A 14,294-nucleotide genomic window follows, 5' to 3' on the forward strand; every position below is an offset into this window, starting at 1 on the left:
CAGTTTAAGATGGTTTTTTGCTTAGTATTTCTGAGAAACAGTAACAACAAAACTTGAATACTATAATAAATCTATTGAGTGTCCATAAATTGGTCAAAGGGAGGAAGCTCCACGAGAAGTGAAAATCATGGCTACCACAGAGGAGCCTAGAAAGAACGTGGCAATCTGAGGATCCTGGTGTAGACCTTAATAGGACCAACCTATAGAAGTACCTTGAGATCTTCTTTCTGCTTTGATTCACCGTAAACTGACAGAGTCCAAGGCCTTGTAACAAGTCGGGTGAGAACAGACGAAATACCGAGAATTAAAACAGTGATAAAACATATATAGTGATATAGTGATATAGTGATAAAACATATGTTTGGAAGGAAAATCAGAGTTACAGCACCCCAGTAGCAGTAAAAAAGTCACCCTGTTACTTATTTGTATAATTAGTTTCCTTTAACTAACACATGGTAAAACAACACTGGAGAGGAGCCACAGCAGTTGGAACCATCATTTCCCAGCTCAGACCAGGAGGGCAGATGGACCTAGCTCAGATCAGTTGAGACTTCTCAGCCTTTACACGACACGTGTGGGAATCAGACTGCATGGCTATTACATCCGCAACACTATGAGGAAGAAATGGCCTACAGTTAAGGTACCCAAACCTGGGATGCTCCCTCTACAAAAAAATGATATGAAAATACTGACCTGGCAGCATCTTTTTGCATAAAGTCAAAACCGATTTATGCCCTGCCATCAACAATACACAAACAAGGAATAGTGGACAGCTGACAGGATTGCAGTTGATATGCAGTTCCAACAAATGTACTCATTATGCGGTATACGAAGCAGCAATGGCTTGAATCTGGGAGGGACTTAATGTCATTTTATAGTTCTTGTGGTTGTTTTTTAATAATTTTCACATTACTGTTACTACAAAAACACATCATAGAATTAAAACATTTTTATTGCACATACATGAGTTCATTATACCTTTTTTTCTCGTTCCAGCTTTTCTTGATAGCAGGAGTATGTCTGGATGAAAATCCCAGATTTAATGTAAACCAGCAGAAGAGATTTTTTATTCTTTTTGTTTTTAAATTATTTTCTGCTTATTTCTTTTTATCTTATTCCTTTTGTTTGTTTGTTTGTTTTTTCCCCCCCTTTTACACCACACAACAGAAGACGGAGAGGCCATAATCTATCTGCAAATTGAAACAGCAGCAGCAAGGTCTAAAACAGAGGTTTTGAGGAAACCCATGGGTGTCTGGAAAAAAAAATCATGGTATGTCATAGCATCCCAGCAACTCTAAAAAGCTTGTGTCATACTGGACCTGAAATCAGTATCTTGAGTCTGGGTATGTGGGAGAGAATACATTATTTCTGGAAACAGATTGCATCCTCCTGTATGCTTTACTTGGCTTTATTTCCTTCTGGTAACTTTACCAATAATGTATGTTGCATGTATTTTATGTTTACACTTCAGAGGGGAAAAAAAATATAAATGAAGTGATGAGCCTAATAGGATCCATTACTAAAATCCTGAGAACATTACAGTTAGCAATCTTTTCAAGTAGCTCGCAGACTTTTTTCTATAGAGCTGCTATTGATTTTCCTTCACTTTCCAAACTGCATAAGATAATTTTCTATTTTTAAGGCACAGATCATGGTATAGCCAAACAGAAGCTAGGATTTCATCTTCCTACATCATCTGTAATAAGACTTAATGGCAGGAGCACTACTGAAATCTAAGCCAAATTCAATATTACAAATTACCTTCATGTAATCCCTTCACTTACCAGGAGAAAGTCTGAAAAACACTCTGAATCATAGGCCACATACCACCTCTGCTTTGGTGTGCAATATGCCACTGAGAAAGAAATAAAATGACCTCATCTTCTACCACATTAAACAAACTGGAGATCTGCATGGCCTATTGTCTCCAAACCCACACAGTGCTAAAAAGCAGGAACTCCCAGCATTTCTTTCACCCCCTGGTTTTGTGCACACTACTCTTCCTAGGCCTCTGCCTATTTCCAATTATTCCTGCTCATGATTTTAATCTCAGATCTTTACATCAAAGTCCACTGAGCAGAAAAGGCCCTCTTTGCAGCAACGAATGTCAGAGAAGGTCACACAGCTTTCACCTTTATTTAGATAAGCAAAAGTATTGATGTGTGGAAAAATCCAATGTGAGTTGCACCTGAAACCAAATGTAGGAAGGTTTAAGAAAATGTGTTCTATATGGAACTGATATCTAATGACCATAAAAAGAGGATTCTTCCATCTCATAAACTAGTTTTGTAAGAAGCATCTGCCTGCATTGATCCAAACCAGAATATATGGGATACACACTCACTGTTTCTTAAGTACAAGCGCATTCTGCCTATATTCTCACCCCATGAATTAAAACCATGACAATGTTAGTTAGGTTTATGACTCTTTGTGGCCTTTCATTAATCAATCATACTTATCTTCACTGGGAAGCTTGGAGGCAATACTCAAGTAATAATGGCTACTTGTTGTCCTAGCTATTCTTTTGAGTTGATGGTTAGTTGCCAACATCTTCCTTATTTTTCCTTATGCCTTCCCATAATGTTAGTCGTATCCAAGGTTCTTGAGCTCATGCAAAGAGCAAAATAGCAGCAGGGTGACAATATAGGCTGAATGCACTTGTACCCAAGAAGATACCTGCCTCCAGACTTTAGATTCTTAAAAACAAAGCAGGACAAACCCTGGAGATCACGAATCTGTGTTACTAAGTAGGAGTCACACAAATTCTGATATTGCCAAGCTCCTCAGAACTAAAACTCTTGGGGAGTACCAGACTTTCAAGGTGGTCCCCCAGCAACTGTTCCCAATTAAAAAAAAAAAAAAAAAAAAAAAGGAAGAATGAGCATTTTTGTGTCTTGCCAGACCCTTGCACAGAACACATAACAATGTTGTTGCATGTAGCCCTGTGTACAGAAAACAGTCCAGGGCTTAGCACGTTATTCCCAAAGTACATTTCATTCTTCAGCTTTTTTATCTGTGTTTTCTTTGATCAGAGTCTCAAGAGTTGTAACAACTTACTAAAAGGAAGTAGGAAATGTCATGCTTTTCAACTGCTAGAACACGGAATAGATATGAAAATATTCCCCCTTCTGACAGTCTTCAGTCTTGCTGAACAAATTTAACATTCTTGCAGATTTAGTCAATGAGAAGCCAAAGCAGCATTCCTAAATTTGCAATCAATAGCCAGAATAAACAGATATGTACAGATTAAAAGCTATATTATAGCTTTCCTTCATCCTTATTTCCCCCAAAATCATATAATCCCTGTTGTACAAACAAATTATAAAAATTTATAAAATGACAGAACTTAGCTTAATGTCATTTAGCCTGTAACAAGGCTAGTTAATACAAATCTGTGATGATGTAAGCCAACTAGTTAAGCCTTGATTATTCTCCAGCAAACCTGGCTATTTTTCTTCCATTAGTCTTCACTTTTCCAATGAGTAATAAAAAAGAAAATTGCAATGTTATAACTTCATTTAGAGGACAGCATTCATACAAACTAGCTTTCTCTTGGTGAGCTGCACAGCCCCAAGCATACAGTCCCACAGGGTGGTGGTCAGGGTGAATGAGCTAATTTACAACAATAAAGTTATCAGATTTAGACTTACTTTGTATTCCTAGACTAATACTAATCCCTTTGTTTTGCTTCACTACTTTTAACATATCATAAAATTAATTAGGTGAATGATTCCTGAACTGACATGTAATTCCAAAAAGCCTGATGATGGAATAGAACAAGTCAAAGTTAATTGATAAGAGGTTTCTTATTATAGCTACTCATGAAAAGTCATAGAACAGAGTACTCTCAAGTGACTTATCTTTCCAACCGGTATTTCTTCAAATTGAGCCTTCAGCATAGAATAATGGCCCCAACTGAGTGATAACAAGTAGTCAAATGTAAAAAGTCATAACCCTTATAAACACATGAAATAATTTGATACTTCTTTAGTTTAAAATACAAACTGTACTTTGATTTTTGTATTAAACCAGTAACTACAAATCATGCCAAAACAAAGTAAAAATGAATAACCCAGTTTAAAATCTGTCCAATACTGACACAACAGAAAAGCTTAAGGAGCAATATGATAAAATAATATTAAAATATCTTCAAATTGATCAGGAGCAGGCAGTCTGCAAAAGAAATAGCAAGCCCCAGAAATGAACAAGTATGAAAGGAGCCTTTGAGAATTTGAAGGCTACATCACAAAAGCCAAATGAATGATTTGTCTGTGATAAAGATTACTTTCCCAAAGTTTTAAAACCCAGGGATGAATGAACAAGGACCTACCTGAAACATTTTAGAACAAATTTGTGAATAAGGACCAAGTCATTAGGATTTAATGGTATTTTTTATCACCAGCTGCACAGCATGAAGTTGAAGAGTAGTAATGCCTCAGAAAAACTGAACAAACAAGTGTCTGAAGGAGTCAGCACCTAAGCACAGAGCCTGACTCAAAGGAACACTATTTTAGAAAAGTCTTCAGATATGTCCTTCAAGGGTATGACAGCTACCGTGAAAGAGAAGGAACCTTTAGTGTACTCCTAGACCATTAATTCAGAAAGGAGAGGAACAAATAGTTTCAGAAGTGAAAGGATTTCAAAGCTGTTTTCAGCATCAATTAATGTGAAAAAAGCAGAATACTCTAAGCTAATCACGGCTGCAGACTCCCAGAAATCTTGATTCTGACAAGATCCTCATGGACAGGGCAGCAGACAGAATTTAACACCACTTCTTGCATGACTAATGAATCTGGGAAGGAAGAGTCCAACCCTAATTCTAAAATAGCTTCTACTCACCTGAAAAGTTCTGGAAGTATAGACAGCTCACTGAAAACATCATCCCAAGCTATCAAAAGTAAACAAGCTTACTAGTTGAGGAAAACAGGAGAGAACATTTAGAAATCTATGCTGAATACCATCAATTAGTGTTGAACCCAAGAGAAGCAAGATTTAAGAAAACCTGCACAGGGCAGCATAGATCAGATATGAAACCACACTCACACAAGGCAAGTCTGAATAGACTAAAGCTTAATCCTTCAGCAAGACTGCAGAGGACAGAGGTCTATAAAATGACTGACAAGGCTTGTAGGAAAATGATTCATTGTTTCTCATAACAGGAACTAGACAGTGACAGATTTAATATGAAGATAAAGTACTTTTGTATACTTCAAATTTAGTTTCATCTTTTATTAAAACACAATCCAGAGGACAATAAACACTTAGGTAAGCCTAGCAAGCTACAAATGTAATAGATCACTAAATACTCACCCTGTTTAGCATATGTTTAAGCAAAGATAACCACCAGAAACGCTTCTTGGCTAGATGCACATTAAATCTGACCAAGTATATAAAAGAGTTTGGTCCTAAAGCTACACTAATTCACTTTCCTGTGCAGGCAGTGGGGAGTGCCTGGCAGCTACTTCTAACTGTATTTTATATTCTTGCTTGTACATTCTAAGGAAGCATTGGCTAGTAATAGGATACACATAAATCAACCTCATGTTAAGACCTACCATTGAGGAATAAGTTATTTAGACATAAGCAACTGAAAAGCACATACAAGCTTTCAATTGCTCAAAAATATCGATACTGCTCTTCAAGTATCTTCACACTAGTTGTTCTTTACACGGAATATTGCAACATTTCCCTTTTTGTTTATTTGAAATAGGCAGGTAATGGGATTCTTGCTAAGGATGGTCTTTAAAGTTTGAGACAATCTTTTGAATAGTTGGAGAACATGCAAACACATACAGCCTAGTGAAATAACTTAGTAGTTGGCCAGTTGATCTCAAAGTGCTTTTGCATTCTAAAATACATCCAAAAACCCATGACCAGACATTCAGAATAAAAGATTAAGAGGGTCATTTTCAATGGATTTGTGAGTTAAAGATTAAACTTATCAAGTTTGCACATGGCAATAGAATGTTTCTGCATGACAACACAAAAATGTTCACATCCGTGAAACAAAGCCTTCATACACGATGTACCTAAACAAGAAACCTTCAGAACACACAAACTTCTGGTAGCATTCTCATGTTTTATTTCAATTAATCCAAAAAGACACAGAAATAAATTACAGCAGTTTCTGTTAAGAAACCTGTTTTAACAAATGACAAGATTCTTGATTAAACATGATCATTGAAAACATGTAGCTTTAGCCATTGCTTGTCTCAATTCCACTTTCAAGACAATACATTACAGGTGACAACTGGAGTCATCTAGTACGAATTCAGAAATCAGCCGCTCATGAAATCATAAGCTGATGTTTAATATCAGTTCAAATCCCTTGCACATGCTGGTTTCCTCCCTGCAAAAGAAGTTTTATTTAATTTGCAGTCAGCATCACACATACAAAAGAGGTAACTGGCCTAAGGTTGAGCTATATGAACATACTACATAACACTAACTCTTAAGTCAGAGCCATTTCTCAATACAAATTTCTTCATTTATCCAGGACAGGATTTTCCTTTCCCACACCATTAGCGTGGATTCCATTCCAGGACCAGCCAGATTAGAACAAATGGACCCAATAACTATCATAAGCTTTCCTAAGATTTTTTTCCAATTTAGGTTGGCTATGCCTATATAAAGTTCTAACAATTACCGTGTAGGTTTCCACTAGTCCAAACTAATTTTGGTTTTTGTTTGTTTGTTTTCAGGTAAGGAATAAATTAAACTTCTTTAGATATAGAAGGCAATCCATCCACTAACATCTGATAATCCTTTTTAAACTACATACCTGGAGACCAACCAGTTTACAAGGAACTCTTTTCACACGTTTATCACAGGTTCATAAAGCACCAACACACCTGAGAAACCCAAAAAAGTAAGGTTTACATGAAACTGATACCAAGACGCAGATAACATGATAATCAGATGACAGTTCAAAACCTACCTACAAGCTATTAATAAAATTGATTTAGTAGCTTCCTGAAGTTCAGTAGTTTCATGAATGTGTTGTTCCTCTCACCATGATCCAAAGAAGAGTTTCAACCTCACCTCTGGGTTTGAGAGAGAACTTTTATACCCCTCTGTGTTGGCCACTTAAGACACTGCCAGACTTAAGAGGGCAAAGCATAAAAGGGGAGTAGATTATAGCACTATTTTTTTTCTTATTAACTAGGATAATCTGAATTTACCATTTACTCAAGAGATTACAATTTGCATGAAATTTGTGAATTATCAAAAAGCAAGTTTTAAAAACTATCTACAATTGTCATTAGACTAAAGCATACTTACCTTCTAGCAGATGGTTCTGTTCATTCTTAAGTCCTGAGCAGTGCTTCTAATTTAGGCATGATTATCCATGTCTAGAATATTTCAAACATAAAGTCGCTATGTGGGACCTCTAAACAGGCCAAAAAAAAGAGACAAAAAAGTATTAAATTGTAATACAATTTATATCATCTAATTACAGACCTTTTTAAAGCCATATTCTACAGACTTGCTATTACATTGAATTAGACCTTCTTAAAGTCAGTCTACAAAGTTGCAGAAGTCATTTACATATCAAGACTATCAAATCAAGACCTAGAGCAAAAGGTAGTCAGTGGTTCAATCTGTTGAAAAAGATTGTTTTAATTAGCCTGTTTAAACTACACAGAACATATTTTTAACATCTTTTAAAATATACTGCTAATCAGAAACAATGGAAAGTTTATTATGCCTAAATTGCTTTTAGTGTTGACACTACCCTGAAGTAAGCTGTAAATTCTATATTTAACAGACTTTACCAGCCAGTTCTTTGCTACCTTGTGCCTAATTACAGATACCTTGTAACAAATTATACACTCTCAACCAAGAAAGCCATCAAGTCACTGTTACAGACATACAAGACTAGGCCAAAAGCCTATGCAATCAGTGACTGTTCTTTCTTTGTAACATTAAGTCCATTTGAACTTAGGTGCCTGCAGCCTTCAGTACCCTGAACACTGCAGGTTATAACTGCAATTTTCTTGATGCAGCCTATAAAAAGAAACCGCTGCACTGAAATCAGATTTAAGGTCTGCGCAGCTCAATGCCTATAATTTAGAGAAGAGCAGAAGGGTATAAATGAACACAAATACTCCTTCGTCTCACAGCGACACAGACCAGTACCCTCAGATATACGTTCGTCTTTAAGTGGTACAATGTCTGAGGATCCACAGCTCTCCATTTCTGAAGCCCAAAGCCCTAGCTAACCAGCCCCAGGCTGTGAGGTGTGGGATGAGGTCGGCGTGTCCCCTTACCTATAGCAGTTCAAAGGCACGACTCCAGATCCCCAGCGCTTCCCACTGGCCAGGCCTACTGCCCTTGGCCTCCTGCCCACGCCGGGCACAGCCGAGCGCGGCAGGCCAGGGGACAAAGCCTCCGGGGGCATCGGAAGGCCTTGCCGGTACCTTGGGACGCTTTCTGCCGCCTTCCTCCCCGCCGGGCGGCCCACGCCACACACTGCGGAGGGAGAGAGAGAGAGAAAGAAGTCAGACCGGAGCAGCAGGGCGGGGGGGAGGAAGGGAGAGGGAACCGCTTGTGCCTCACGACAGGATGCAGGGCGGAGGGGACGGCTCCGCACTGGGTTTCTGTGAGGGAAAGGCGCTCTATCCCCCTGTGTTGACTCCCCGGAGCACCGCCAGGCTCCGAGAGGGCAAGATGTGAAGGGAAGACCCGAGCAGGTCCCAACTCCGTCCCCCCGCACCCCGCCCGTTGGGAGCCCGGGGCTCCCCGTGGGAGCGGCTGCGGCCGCCTTACCACAGCGGCGGGCGGTGAGGGAAAGAGGGAGGGCGGCGCCTCCCGCGGCCTTAAATACCGTCCCGCCGCTCCCGCGAGACCCCGCGGGGGCGTCGCTGTTGATTGGTCGAGCTGGCGCACGTGACCCCGCGAGGGGGGAAGGGCGGGAGGACGCCCCTGCGGGGCCTGAGGCGACCGAGCCGCGTACCGGCGCTCCCAGCGAAACGTTAAGGCGAGAGGCCGCCGTGCTGCGCCTCCCCGCCCGCGCTCCCCCGCGGGGAGACGGCGTGGGGCTGCCCCTGGAATGGGGGGACGGCCAGTGACCCCGGGCCGCGGCGGTCGGGGAGGAGGGGGCGGCCTTCTGCCTCAGGGAGAAGCGCCCCGGTTTGCTCGGTCGCGCTCCCTGCGGCGGTCAGTCAGGGGCGGACCCGCGGCCTGAGTCACGAGGGGGCTTTTGTCTTCGTTGGGATATAATTGTCGATCTCTGCCCAGGCCAAACTCGGGGGGCCCGGCGGTCCTTCGCACACAGAAACAAAAGCGTCTTTGGTGTGAAGTAGCAGCTGCGTAGCGGAACTAAATACTGCTGATCTCTGTCTAAACTCCCATCTAAGCCCTACTTTAGGAGGCTTAGGATCTGCCTGTAAGGATAGCGAAGTAAGCCTCAAGCCTGCGCTAATACCCTCGCTGACGTTACAGCGTATGTGGCTCGCTCTAGAGCACGCCTGGGCTGCAGCTCACAGGGCGGCACGGTGGAACCAGGCCTGGCCTCCTGCGAGTTAGTGCACAACATGGATGCAAAACGCAGCTATTGTTCTACCTCAGCTAAGATGTGCTGTCTGACTGGGGACACTACTAAGAGGTTTTAGGGTGAGTACAAGCAGATTAGCATAAACTGGGAATTAGTAATTTGTAGTACAGAGACTTTGAATGTTGCCCAGCCAAGCTAGTAGCTAGGAACCACAGCGTCGTGGTTCCGGTGGAGTTCTTAATTCAATGAAAGTCTCTGCTTCACAAAGAGGTGGCTATATTGCTGATAACTTGTAGCTTCCTGCCTCAGTGAGAAACAGTATGTCTTGGCTCATACTGAGTTGCTACCAGCACAGCACCTGTAAGCCTGTGGAAAGAAAATAACAGGTTGGCCCACTATCTCTGTGAGCTTTCTGAACCCTGCATTTAAACTACCCTCAGCAGATCTAAACCGATCAGTTTCTGCCTAAAACAAACAGTCACATAGTTGCAATCAAGGGATAGCTTTAGAAATTGTTTCCTATCACTTCTAATTACCTTTTCAGTCTAATTCTTGAGACTTGCTTAAAACATGGTTGCAGGTGTAATCCCGGTGCCAGTCAGTTTATTGTGAGTGCATGGGGATTCAAAAGCTGTCTCTGGGCTCTAGGAAAGTCATTCTCTGCGTATGAATTTGAGACATGTAGCTTCAGGTTATTTCAAGTGGGATTCTCTGCAATGACCATTTTCTACAGTTACACACCTAAGTCAGATCGTCCTTTCTTGTAATGTAGCCAAAAAGATGAATTGGCATCCAACCTTTACATTTTTACCACCTGTGCCAGTGGGATCTATATCAAGCTCAGTGTCTTCTCTTCCAATAGAGAATGTAAACTGGCACCTCTGTTAGCACAGCAAACCAGTGATCAGTGTCCATCCCAGATGAGTATTTTAATCATTCAGATAAAATCCTACTAGTTTTTCTTCCCCTGCATGAGCTTTCTTCTGTCTTCCCCATACAAACTTTGCATTGTTTGCCTTCTCTCTGGTTCCATGAGACTTACTTTCTTGTCTGATAGTGGCACAACTTCAAGAGAGATGCAGAGGCCACCTGCCCTGTTTGTCCCTTCTTTTCAGTGTGAGAGGTTAGCAGGTTCTATACATGCCCAGGAAAAATTGTCAGACACCTGGTCAACTACACCAGTAGATGTTGTGAGGTCTGTTTACATTAGGGCGCTTCCACTTCAGGTAGTCATGGAGAAGAATATTGAAGGTCTGCATTTTGAAGTTAGCTAAGTGACAGCTGGGTGTCTTGGTTATTTTGTGGATTTAGTGTCGAGCTTTTTAAGGTGTCTGTGGTGATCTGAACCCAACTGTACAAATCTTGAAGAGTTGTGCTCTAATCAGTCAAGTCTCTCTTTGTGGGATGCGTGAATTTAATGTCAAAGTCACAGATCTTATAGCTCTCTCAGCTGAAAGACACTTGAAAAACATTTGTTTAAAAACATCATGTTGGGCTCACCACAATGCACAATTGTCATTAATGTTTCATTTCAATCTCACTGTTTTTTCTCCACACTGATATGAAGGAAAACCAAGCAAGTAAAATCTTGATGGGACCATCAGTCTTTGCAGATAGATGACAGTATCCATCTGCATTAAATAATTGGCAGGTTTGGGACCTTACAATGTAGCAGCCTTTTAAAATTATTTTTTTACTTGATTAAAACTTTGATATGCTAATGTAATAAAAATGTAATTTGATTAATTTATGCCACAATTTACATAAAATGAAAAGGCTATTTTAAATTCATGCTGAAAATGGAGTAAATGCCATTTACAGCCTGTCTGCTGTCAAAATATCCTTTGTGATTTGTCTTCAGAATCTATGTTGGTTAAAATTAGAGCCTGTAGAATAGAAGAAAAATAATAAGTAATATCTTTGGAGAAGAAGAGGAGGGCAAGCCAGAATTGTTATTTCCTTTCCAGAGGCATAAATAACAATACATTTCTGTTAGAAACTTAAGTTCTCTGTTATTTTTGCTCAGTGAGTCTTTTATTGTTTGATAAATTATTTCCATGGCTAAAAATTTATCTCTTGCTAGCCAATACGTATGATTAGAACTTAAATAGTATCTTTCCAACTGAAAGCACATTTTGTATAAGTAAGAAAAATGCCAGTAAAGTTTGCTAGTGAACTTCCTTGCTGAATAAAATACCTGAAAAAGAGGCCATTCTTCAAGCTTCTACCTCACAGAAGTATGGGAATATTTTCAGTTGAGTATTGAATGTCAGGGAAGATCAATGTTATGTAAACTGATGAAGCAGTCAATACACAGAAGTTCTCTTATCGTCACTGTTCAGAGCTCCTAATGTAATTTTTTAAAACCACAATTAAGCAGAAGGAAAAAGGCAAGAGTAAGATATTATGAGATAATCACACCTCTAGGCCATTATTGAACATTGAACTGACTCTAAAGGCCTAAACAGCCTCTTCATAGAATAGGCTGTTTAATGGTTATCACTATAGAACTATTAGTCCCTTTTATCTAGTCAGTCCACTTTTGGTGTATTTGACATCAATGTATTTGCATCTGTCTTATTCTGCTGTCTTTGGGCTTTCAAATCTGGTGTCTGTCCAAAAAAAAAAATGAAGTCAGATGCTGTAAATGTATTTTGTTTTCTTCTGCAAAATAGCAATTTCTGAGAAAAATGAAAAGATGGTATTTCCTCTCTGCCAACTAGTATAATGTTTACATTAGCAAATACAGGCAAGATTCAGAGATTAATTTAATACAAAGTTTTCTTTTCTGTGCTTCATATTTGGTAGGTGACAGTATGACTTAGGATTCTAAAGATAAAGTTTTACTGTATTTTATATCAAGAAAGATAATTTCTCAGATAATTTGAAAATTTTGGGTAAGGGTTGCTTTGAAGCTGATAGTCTTCAAGAACAGTGATTCCAGAGTTGAGGGGTTTTTGTTTTTTTTTTTTTTAGACTAAGGGGCCCCCAGGAGACACCCCACATTTTCTGTGGATTGCCATGAATTTTTCACGGACTACAATTCACTCTGACCATTAGAATTTCAGGTGTAAATGGAGTGGCTTCCCGTGGACCTGCTATGAGCCATACACTGCAGCCTCAGTCCATGGTCTGCAAGTTGCCATTTGGCATTGTACTAAAGCTTCCAATCTGTTCTGCAGTGGGGGCCAAGCTTCATGGAAAATCTTTAGTCCTCATGCTTGTGTCTACATATTTTCCATTCTGTTAAAGACATATTGATATTTTTTGTAGAACATAATTTAATGTGAGATACAAAATATTAAAAAAAATATAAAATGCTAAACATACATTGTCAGCACTGAAAGTATTTCAGACATCTGAATTCTCTTTTAATTCCTATTATATATTTTCCCACCTGCCAGAAAACCTGAGTATTTTTTTAACTGCCTTTTCCATTAATATGCCCTTTTAATTGCCTGGAAATTTATCCTAAATTTGATTCTGTTCCAAACACTTGTTCAGCAAAACTGACTGATGATTAGCCATTTCTGGACCAGAGTTTATTACAAGAAAAATATATATGAACCCTCTGTGGAATTTTCCAAGATTTCTGGAGAGGAAATGCAATATCCTCTTTGTAGTACAGAGTGAGCAGATATTCTAGTCCCAGCTTTGCTGCTAACTTTCCTGTGTAACTTTGGACAAATTGCTAAATTTCTTGTCTGTTTTCTTGCTTTGTAAAAGAAGCTAATATTAACTTGCCACCCAATAATTTGACAAGTCTGAGTGAACGTTTGCAAAGTACTCTGAGAATGTCAGATGGAAAATGTTATGAAAGTCCACTAGCCAAAGAGGATATTTATAATAGGTTCTTATTTTATTCAGTGAAATAAAAAATGTTCAAGCGTATAACCAGATGAGACCAGGACTGATCTAAAATTAAATGCAGGAGGCATTTTTTGACCTTTCAACAGAAATTATATAAGCACTCATAGGTTATAAATAGTCCTTTGTTTCCCTTCTCTTTGTCTAACACTCAGAAGAAACACAGGGTTAGTTGTTTGTTATGAAGAGATAGGGCAATGCTTTAGAGTGGAAACAATTGTTCACTGTTCTGTATTTATACAGTTCCTATAATGTTTGTAACTAGCATTTGTTGCTTTTCTTAGCACTTTTTTATCTTCAAAAAGCCACAGAAATAAACTTTGTAGACCTGAAAATGACAACACCAGAAAAAAAACCAAACACTCACCACCCCATTTCAAGTGTGAAAGTTTCTTTTCTCTTTACCTGTTTGATATGTGACTGAAGAGAAAAAAAGCCAGTACTAAACTATTGTTAAACTGGTACATAAATACTTGTATATTATTTCCTATTTTTATTACAAATCCTCAGAAATAAGACATGAAATGTGTCCACCCTTAAATGAAAGTATTTTTATTCATGTTGAGGATAATGATATTGAATTCTTCACAGAATGACGTGTGTGTATGTATATATGTTCATATTTCCAAATATGTTTAGTTTCAACAGTAGCCCTTTCCTTGAACAACCAATAAATGCTTAACTAACAGAAATTTAACTTTGTGTTTAAAAAAAAAAAAAAAGTTTAACAAACAGAAACCACCTGAAACCTTACCCTGAAGTCAAGTAATTGTCATCAGTGAGAAAGCAACAGTATGAAAATACCACTTACCTTTTTCTTACTTTTTTGTTTTCCTACTTTGTGTGATTTCTCTGGGGTTCATATTATGGGAATAATATCCTTGACATTAAAATATATGTGAGGTAAATGGCTTTATTAGTTAACACATTT

At 39.0% G+C, this 14,294-nt stretch overlaps 1 long non-coding RNA gene and 1 other non-coding gene across 4 annotated transcripts; both read right to left on the reverse strand.

Annotated features, from left to right (window-relative positions):
- Positions 1–6,059: 6,059 nt before the first annotated feature.
- Positions 6,060–8,786, reverse strand: LOC126051977 (uncharacterized). Of its 3 annotated transcripts, none has more exons than XR_007509912.1 (5): positions 8,271–8,786; positions 7,282–7,390; positions 6,938–7,043; positions 6,782–6,851; positions 6,060–6,349 (listed from the first exon to the last, which is right to left on the reverse strand). It is a non-coding gene; the product is annotated as an uncharacterized LOC126051977 (long non-coding RNA). The 3 variants fall into 3 exon arrangements; XR_007509913.1 differs by having other exon boundaries at positions 6,938–7,102; XR_007509911.1 differs by lacking the exon at positions 6,938–7,043.
- LOC126037571 (small nucleolar RNA SNORA26) lies at positions 6,998–7,115 on the reverse strand. Its single transcript, XR_007505752.1, has one exon. It is a non-coding gene; the product is annotated as a small nucleolar RNA SNORA26 (small nucleolar RNA).
- Positions 8,787–14,294: the final 5,508 nt, after the last annotated feature.

Source organism: Accipiter gentilis, chromosome 3 (assembly GCF_929443795.1).
Source record: "Accipiter gentilis chromosome 3, bAccGen1.1, whole genome shotgun sequence".
NCBI classification, from domain to species: Eukaryota; Metazoa; Chordata; class Aves; order Accipitriformes; family Accipitridae; genus Astur; species Astur gentilis.